Below are 10,533 nucleotides of genomic sequence, written 5' to 3' on the forward strand. Positions count from 1 at the left end.
CTGTAGATTTTGTTACCCGCGATACTATTAGTATACTAATATTTATATTAATAATATTTTATATTATGGTATAAATATAATAATTTCATTTATAATTGCATAGTACATACTATTAGCAACTGTAAAATGTAAGACAATCTCACGAAAGAAGTTGTCCTTCAACTGTCAATCATACATGGGATGTTGTGGCGGTGAAAGACAACTCCTGCAGTGAGTTGCCATAGACTGACTTATATTTTCCCGAAACAAGTTTGTTTGTTCTTGTTTCTGAATGCTTATAATTTCAGTTTGGTTAAGCAGAAATAGGTATATTGTTTTGGACAGCCTTAGATTACTACAAAAATTATGCATTGAATTTAGTCAATATGCTTTAAGAACTCACGCTAAATATTCAAATCTAAAACCAATCTGGTAATGACAACCTCAAGTAATAGCTCTTAGTATATGTTTCACTTGTACAATTTAGAGTGTTCAAACTGAAAACAAAACTTCTCTAATGTTTTAAGTCTCACTATGATGTTGAAGGAATGTGTAATGCACTTTGCACAGATCTCCCTTTCCTAATCAAAAACCCCTGAAAGCGATTCAGCTTTTTCTTACATAAATACTATATGAATACTATCCATAGAGTGCTTGAAAAAACACCATCTTTCTAATGGCACAATAATGTTTGTTGCTCAATCAACTCTGTAGTGCATCCAGTTAAAGAGTAGACAGAGATATTGTTAGACTACTGATTGACAAACGGCAAGAGAGTAAAAATAAAATTTTAAACCAAAGACTTTGTAGTGGAAGCTCTTTGCTAACAATTCCTTAGATGAGACTTTCAGTTCAAACTGCAAAAGCATAAATAAACATAGGTAGCTGGTGAACTCTAGAAGAGCCTGGTGGGGAACACATCAGGGTTACAGTGCGGAGCGTTGAAAGACCGCTGACTAAAATTAAACCGCTGACTTGTACCACTTATAAATCCGCTTTAAATAGCTATGATGGGCTTTTAATAGATTTTTCAAATAATCGCCCAAGTTTGAGAGACTCCATTGTCTCATATGTGTTGTTACAAATAAAATGAGCTGTTTACTCCTGCCTAAAACAGACATTCAATCCAAAAAATGTAAATGTGTTATGACTTTGTTTGTCAACAAAAAAGAAGCTATAGTTTTCAAAGATCCTGATAATCTCATCTCATAATAACTGAAGGGTTTCAGTCGGTTACAAAAACAGAAGTAAGGAGGTTAAATAGAACAATGGAGTTAAGATAAACTCACTGTGTGTACTAAGTTATTTCCGAAGCAACAAAACTGTTTAACTAGTTAATTATAATGGGTTTTAAGCGAATGATGTCATTTTTAATTATCAACTTCGATTGTGATTTCAAGGATAATTGTCGTACTAACATTAATAATGAGCTTGTTATTCCGTAGCAATTTTTATTGCTCTAAATTTGATCTGGATTATTTTATAGATTTATAGAAGAGCCAAATATCTACATATATAATCACCAAAAAACTAGATTCTTTTAAATCTCAAACATAAAAACATCCCATGTTGATCTATAACTATATGGATCGTCTAATAAATGTGAACCTAATTGAAGCTAAGATCAAAGCGCCAATGGCTTGCGAAATATAGAGCTTCCAAGAATATTGACTCAAGGTTTGTTTTTAGTCATTTGGCATTCACAGGTAATATTACCAAACATTTTACTTTCTTTCAGCAATTAAATTTGATGAATAACACAATAGAATAATAGTGATAATAATAGAACAATAGTGTGATAGAAATTCACAAGAAATGGTAGGAATCGAAAACAATGCGTTAGTTCGACATTAACTTTTCTGGCAGAAGGTTTAACTTTTAAATGGCGCAAATGTACTGGAACTTAATTACTAATCAACTTTTTAGCATTTTTATCTAATTCAAGCTTATAACTGTTTGTGCTCTACAAAGGGTTTAAATGTGCGTGTAAGTAATCCCTCGAGACCTGGTGTGATGTCTGCTGTACGTGCAACCAGCAAGGGCTGTCTATGTTTTTAATAGCACTAGTAGTCTAGTGTGCAGTGAAATCGTCAGGTGTGCTGTGAGAAATCATCAGGACTACTGTGAGAGATCGTCAGGACTACTGTGAGAGATCGTCAAGTGTGCTATGAGAGATCGTCAGGTGTGCTGTGAGAGATAGTCAGGTGTGCTGTGAGAGATCGTTATGTGGGTTGATAAAGCGAATTGTGAGAATCAGTATCTTCTATGATAATCGCAATTATTCCGAATTTCTGATTGGTGCAGTTGTTACAGTGTTAGTCCACTGCACCGAAAGTTGTAAGTTTGAATCCTGTATAATGTTATATTTTTTTCCTAACCGCCAATCATGGCGACTGTCAGACACAGCTCTTATTATAGTAAAGATTGCTGCATAAACAATGGCTTTGTGACTTCGGCTGGACAATCATGAGCCCAGTGGCAAAAAAACCTCAATGACTGCAAACATGTACAGTTGCTGAGACCAATGTAAGGTTAGATGCCATTGTTGACACCAATGGTAACATTTTTTAGCAATTGAACACCAGCTTACAGGTCAGGCAGTCTAGACCACTAAGCATTTGTCTAAAACAGATTATTGACCAGTTAGAAGTAATACTCTCAGAAAATCTACCGCAACAATCATTTTGTGTCCTCACCTAAAGTTTATAGCTTCTACCTAGCAGTGTATTTTGTGTATATTTCTCATATTATAAACAAAGATCAAACTGACACTTTCCTTATTAATATATCTTTTCATTGGGTTTTGGGCAGAGACTGTCTGTTATGGTGACACTGACAATCTTGATAAATGATCCAGCTCTGATATCTTATTAGCATTGACAATGACTCGAGAGGCATGAGAGTGATTGATGGAAAACCATCAGCCTTTTTCCTGTATAATATCTTGTCATGATACAACTACAAGTTCTGACGCCTTTTTAGATTCTCGACTGGTTTAAAAAAACTGCAATGGCATCCTTCATATATTTCTACCTTAAATATGAACATTCTGCTCACAATTGTTCAACCCACTTAATATTTCATGGCTTCTGTTTGTCTTTTCATTTTTTGTTTGCGGGGAATGATAAACATAATTTGTTAATAATTACCCTTTCCAATAAAAAAATATAAATACACGGCTGGTGAATCCCTATAACACCTGATGAGAGACAAATTAGAGTTACAGCGAAGAGCATTGGAAGTTAATTAAACGGTCAATTTACTCCATTTATATGTTAGTTTTTTATAGCTGTGGTGGGCTTTTAATAGATTATTCAAATAATCATGTAAACAGCCAATTGTAAGAGATTTCGCCGTCTCAATTATATCGGTACAAATAAAATGAACTATTCATTTCTGGTCAAAACAGAGACTAAACCTAATAGAACATAAATGAGTTATGACTTTGTTTTTCAACTTGAAAGAAATTAGTTTTTAAAGGGCTTGACAATCTCATCTAATGACTACAGAGATACATTCCTTATAAAAACGAGAAATATTTAGCTCCCTAGTTTGTAATAGAGCCACTGCAGAAGAACATCAGCAAAAACCACTGCTAATGGTTTACCCCGCATAAAATATATACAGGAGGAAGTGACTCATTAATAAAACTTTCATTAATGCTAATCAGTTGTATAATTCAGAGCTCACTGTCCAGTTAGACTTGACTACTGGTAACTGATTATATTTTAACACCTAAAGCTTAGCCTTTTCACCTTGACCGTTTACTTGGACACAAATTTAAAGACCATTTTAGTTTTAACAATCTCTGAAAGTGTAACATTTTGAAAGCTATGAGCAAATACCAAAGATTTAACATCGTTTAAGAAACCCCTATGAAGCTGGATACGATTACCTCATGCTACTAACCGCGTAGTAATGTATGTACGCTATGATGAATACGGCAGGTGACAGTTTTGTAATTGTATTAATAGAATTTGCTCATGCATATTAATTTTTCTAGAGTGTTTAAGGCTACCAAGAAGTACCTACCTCAACTCATAAGAATTATACTACAGATATGGGTTACAGATAAACTTACACATAATTTTAGTGGATTTTATTGGAAAGTATCGGTATTTGTCCACCATTTGCAATTATTGTTGCTGTTTGAGGTGATCTGGCTGCCAGGATGTTTCAAGATTAAAATCGACAAAACTTCATCGCAGTTAAAAAGCTAAGATCAAGCGAAAGCAGGATCATGAGGTCCATAGTTGCCAAGAGTTGATCTGACGATCGGAACGTTTAACGATTAAAGTCGACAAAACTTGACCGCGATTAAAACACTCAGATTAAGCAACAGTGTGATTATGACGTCTATAGTTGTAAAAAGACCGACAATATAGAAATGCATAATGCTACAACTTGAAACAATAACTGATATCAAATATCGCAACAATAACAAGTAATGACATCATTTTGCAGGTGTTTTTCTTTTGAGCGTTTTAACCTCGACCAGGTTTTATCGATTTTAAAGCTGCTAAATTTTTAGGTAAGTTTATCTTGAAATAGATAGTCAGGTAGACTCTACTTATTGGTTCTTCAACATCTTGCTTTTGACTCATGTTTTACTTTCAGTCTTGGCGTATACACAACTATGGGAGAGCAGTCGACGTGTAATCGTCTAGAACGCCTGGTTTGCAAACAACAAGTTGGGAATGAATTCCCAAAAAAGGTCACTGGTATTAACAGGAACGGCATTCAACCTTACATTAATCTCTGTAATTAAGCATGTCTTCAGTCATCGAGGTTCCTTTGCTAGTGAACTCAGACAAGTTCAGCCAAGATCACATAACCATTGTCTGTGCAATGATGCTCAAGAACACTCGCAGCCTCTGCTTGTCGTAGGCTATGTCCAGCCAACATCACAGAGTCATTGTTTGTCCAACAATGCTGTTGAAAACACTCGCAGCCTCTGCTTGTCGTAGGCTATGTCCAGCCAACATCACAGAGTCATTGTTTGTCCAACAATGCTGTTGAAAACACTCGCAGCCTCTGCTTGTCGTAGGCTATGTCCAGCCAACATCACAGAGTCATTGTTTGTCCAACAATGCTGTTGAAAACACTCGCAGCCTCTGCTTGTCATAAGCTATGCAGACACTAGACTCAATCTTAGAGAGATCAGTCATGCACATTCAAAGTCCAACTAATTTTGCTAAATAAACGTTAACCATGTTTAAAAAGAAGCTATTTAAAAACTTATATAATTCGAAAACTTGAAAATTTACATACTTTTTGCTATACCAAAGTAAAAACCCGTGAAATACAAGCTATTGAATTAATATTTGATAAAGTTCCTTTTTCAAAAATTGTAAGCATTTTCTTCTTTTTCTTAGGCTCATTAGACAGCTTAGAGGGTGGAGGCCAGTTAAGAGGCATGATGAAAGATGCCACACTCACTTGGCTCTTTTGTACTTCACAAACCGTTATAAGAATATAGCAAACCCTGACGGCTGCTATTACAATGATGCTCTTGGAGGGATCTCACTAGGCAAGAGTCTGAGAATGGTTTATGTATTTCATGTATTTTATTTTTAATGGTACTGTATTTGTTTAAATTAAGCTCAATGAGTAAATTACTTGATTAATTTCAAAGCTTTCATCTATGAATTGAATAGCGTTGTTTTTTGTAGATCATTACAAAAAAAACCTGTTGTAAAAATAAATTTTTGTTTAATGTAACTTTTGAATAATACAAATTTTGTGTGATATAATGTTTTTCATTATTAAAAATTATTATTGTTACATGAGGTAAAATCAAAATACACAAAATGAATATTAAAACAACCTCACTTTGGTTCTCTTTTGACATCCTCAAGGATTTCAAAGACTTTTTATTAGTGAGTTGAAACAAATGATGATGTCACTTCCACTTCCACAAAAGCATATCATCACACAAAGATTATATCAGCACAACCATGTAATTTGATATTGTCAGGCACTTCAGAACTTAATAGCATAGGTTTGTTCAGATGCAGTAGGTTTATTGTTATATGTATGTTACATATTTCATGAATTTTACGTATGATATGCATTTTGATTTTTTAAATTTTTGTTAGCTGACAACTTTACTGTGTTTGTTTTAATCAAGCCAGAAGTTGTTAAACATGAATTAAATGGCAGTGTTTTTGTAGATCATTGTAAGAAAATATTTGGCTACAATTTGCCGATATATACTATGAACTCGCTTGTTCGCAGCAAATAAGTAAACATCTTTGTTACATATGATAGGATGACAAACACACAATGGGAACTAACGCAGTCTTACCCCGTGGTTCTCTTTCGCCATTTTCAAGAATTTCAAACACTACTCATTAGCAATCAGTGACAAATAACGGTATTACTGCCACCTCCACAAACAAGCTGTTACACAAAGACTACATTGGTACACAGCAACCTGTTTAATATGCCACGAATTTTGTGCAGCTATCAGCTGATATAACCAATTAATAGCGGTTAATCATTCCAATTAAAAGAAACCATTAGAGCTGGCTATCTGAAATGTTTAAGTGGTTTCTTTGTTTTCTTTCCAACTACAATATTCTATTCATTGGTTTCTATGCATATGTTTGCACTAACTGACCAAATTTAACTTTTTAAATTTTGAATTTTAAACTAAATTTAACTACATTTAAATTAACTAACTTTTAGCAATCACAGTAAGCTTAACAAAACATCTGGCTGATAAACAGTTTCAAATGATAAGAAATGAATGTTCAGGTATATAAGCCTACTGTAGCTCAACAAACCTTTGTTATTAAGTTCTGAAATGACTGACAATATCAAATTACATGGTTGTGCTGATATAGTCTTTGTGTGTTTATCTGTTTCTGTGGAAGTAGAAGTGACATCATCATTTGTCTCAACTCGCTAATAAATATTTTTTGACATTTTTGAGAACAGCAAAAGAGAACCAGAGTGAGGTTGTAACATTCATTTGGTGTATTTCTATCTTCTTTGATGTAACAAAGTTTCTTGTTTACTGTAAACAAGCAAGTTTGTAGAATCGGTAAATTGTAAACAAAGGTTTTCCTACAATGATCTACAAAAACATCGCTATTTAATTCATATTTGAGAGCTCTTGGCTTAATTAAATTAAAAACAGTAAAATTATAAGCTAATGAAAATTAAAAAATAAAAGATGAAAATGCATAAACTTAATAAAAGACAAAGTATGTAAAATACAACAAATGCGTAAAACGTATGGTTGTGTTATAACAGTTTCTTATATTGATAGCCCATCATGAAACCACTTCTCTTGTCACTACAGTGTTAGAATTGGGGGACAGATGTGGGTGTGACTAGCAGTCTTATGCCCTTCTGTAGAGCTGCAAGTTCCTTTTTGCCCAAATTCTTGTTAGAGCAGTTGTTTGACCTTTCTATCTAAGCTCATTTGATATTGAACCCAACATATTCACCCATACTTGACCAAGATTTCTTGTGGAATGACAATCAGATAGTTTTTTCAATTGTCAGATGTTTTTGAACTGAAAGATCAAATCATTTTATGAATGTCTACCAAGTGTTCCAGTCTCTTGAATGTTCATCAAGTGTGCGTTGAAGATAAAAAGTTTTCCGAATAGCTCAATCATAAAAAACATATCATCTATTTATATTGGTCTAGCTGATCTCAATAGGTTTTGTTTATATCTCTTTCACACAATGAAATGTCTCCTTTTCATCTTCAAGGAAAAACTCTGGTAAGTGATAAGTTGATAAGTGCGCATGGCACACTGTTCAAACAAATTCTTACATTTTTTAAATTGCAGATCTAAAAGATAAGCCCTACACCTCTATGGTTCAGTTTCCATGAATAGCTTCCACTCTAAAACAAGCACTTTTGTTATTGTATCTTGCACCATTGATGTTTATGTAAACATGGGTACATATGTAAATTTACATATTCATGTCAATTGCTTCATTTACACCACTTGCCAGGAGCAGAGCTGATCCATAGCCAAACAATTAATAAGTTTTACATAGCTTTAACAGTCTAATCCATCTCATTTGTGCTACAGTTTCTACGGCTGACATTTTTTCACCGCTTCAACGCGGTTTAGGAATGCTTCCTTACTCCAAAATATGATTAAATTTTAAATACATACAAAATTTAGGTATACCCGCAGACAGAAAATGAAACATCAATGTTGAGACAACTCTGAACCAGAAATGTGTCATAGTAAATGCATCCATAGTGCACACTGGCAAGTGAATTAACCAAGTCTGGTGATGACAAAAAAGGTCGCTGAAAAATTGTTTCCTGGGTTCTCATTCATATTCTAAGTTACCCTGTCATAAAGCTGCTCACAAAGAGGATAAATAAGGATAATACCTGATTCTATTTCAGATTTATTTCATTCCTGTTTAGCGCATACCAAAATAACAATAGCCACATTAAGCTTGCTAAATATGACAACACAGTAAAAGTTGCATTTATTTAAATATTTAATTTTTATAAAGTAGTTTCATCAGTTATTTATTATATAGAATAAATTAAGTCTTTTGATCCTAACAAACTAAGGCTTATAAAAGTGATTTATTATAAGCCGGTAGCGATGTAACAGATTACGTCAAACCCGTATGGTAGCTGAAAACATTAAGTTCTTTACCTACTTTATGTGCAGTCATTTATTCAGAAAACATCACTCACAATGCAAAGCACTTGTTACAAGCTGTCAAAACTGCTGTTTGACTGAATAGTTTGTCTAAAAGTTGCCCCAGCCAATAAGGTCAAAACCAATCACTAATTGTGACCAAAAGTTTCACCATTCTGGACAACTTATAGCATTTTGGTAGAACAGAATTGACTTCAAATTAGAGGAGGAAAACCAGCCTTCTTCTGCAAAGAGTTCATAGGAAATTATCAACTACTTTAGTTTGTTTTTAAAACGGTAAAACATCAGCTAAAATGAATGATAGAAAATTCATGTGTTGAAAAATGTTAAAATATTTTACGATTCGCCGCAATACACGTAACAGTAACAATTTTAATTTTTGTCACCTTATTATTTTTGCACAAGCAGCTATGAAGTCTTTTAGACCACCATAAATAAATATGACAAAAAGAATACAGTATATTATACACATATATATATATTATACAGTACATTATACACATATACAATTATGCAGTATATTATACACGCATGTATATTATACAGTATATTATATACATATATATTATACAGTATATTGTACACATATATATTATACAGTATATTATACACACATACATTATACAGTACATTATACACATATACAATTATACAGTATATTATACACATATATATTATACAGTATATTATACACATATAATATAGGCTACAGTATATTATACACATATATATTATACAGTACATTATACACATATATATTATACAGTACATTATACACATATACAATTATACAGTATATTATACACATATATTTTATAGTATATTATACAAATATATATATTATATAAGTTTTTACATTTTTATGCACCAATTTACATAATATTTTCTAAAACACTCTAAAAAGTTCAAGACACACACTGTACTACTCTGTCTGTTAGCTCTATACAGCTCGGTTAGCTCTGTACTTTTGCTGTTTATATTTAATGACTGACTATAACTCCTTTAGCTAGTAAAGAGTGAAGGTATCATTGTTTGACAGTTTGTATTGTTTAAATAGCCTTGTTAGTCATTGGATAGCATATTTGATAAATGCCTCTTCCTGTTTGGTCAGCAAAGTCTCTTAAACAAAACAGGGTATTTTTCTCTCAATTTCTTTATTCTTTAAAGGTTGACTTGCAACAAAATAACAAAATTCACACTACAGTTATTTGATATCAAAAGGTTTGCCATGTCTTACTCTGCTGTGTTGTAGGTAAAAAATATGTGTAGATGTGATTACAAGCTCTTAAAAGCTCAGAAACAAACAGTTAATCGTAGCTCTCACGAAAACACTGTAGATTGGAATCCCTTTTTGAAACGGCTCAAATGTGATGTAGTGTAACACATTGGCTTCTGTTTACACTTTCATACAACCTCATTTGTTGAAATATTTTCACAAATATACTTCACGCATTCAATAAAACCATGTTTATTGCCCTTTTGCATCTATTTTATCATCATTGTGATGCTGTCACTTTGAGCACTGATATCTCAAAACCTACCTAAAAATTCATTTAATTTTTTAACTTTAGCTCGAAGGAGTGCATATCATCATCTGATAAACATGACAAGCCTGCTGATCACTTGTGATAGTCGAACAATGCTGTAGAAATTCTTTGCATTATTTGACAGGAAGCATGAGTCACATGATCAGATTATGACTGGATGATTAGACCAGGCTGAAACGAAACTGTAAAGTAGCAAGCATCTATATTTGATACGGGCTTTCCGGTAGAACCTGAAGTGTTTGTCATAAACTAGTACTACAAAGTTTTTTATATTGAGCCTTCAATTTTACACGATAACATCATGTGTCAAAACAATAATCACAATGTTTGAGTACGGCATCAAAATAAAGAGA

Source organism: Watersipora subatra, chromosome 10, assembly GCF_963576615.1.
Source record: "Watersipora subatra chromosome 10, tzWatSuba1.1, whole genome shotgun sequence".
NCBI classification, from domain to species: Eukaryota; Metazoa; Bryozoa; class Gymnolaemata; order Cheilostomatida; family Watersiporidae; genus Watersipora; species Watersipora subatra.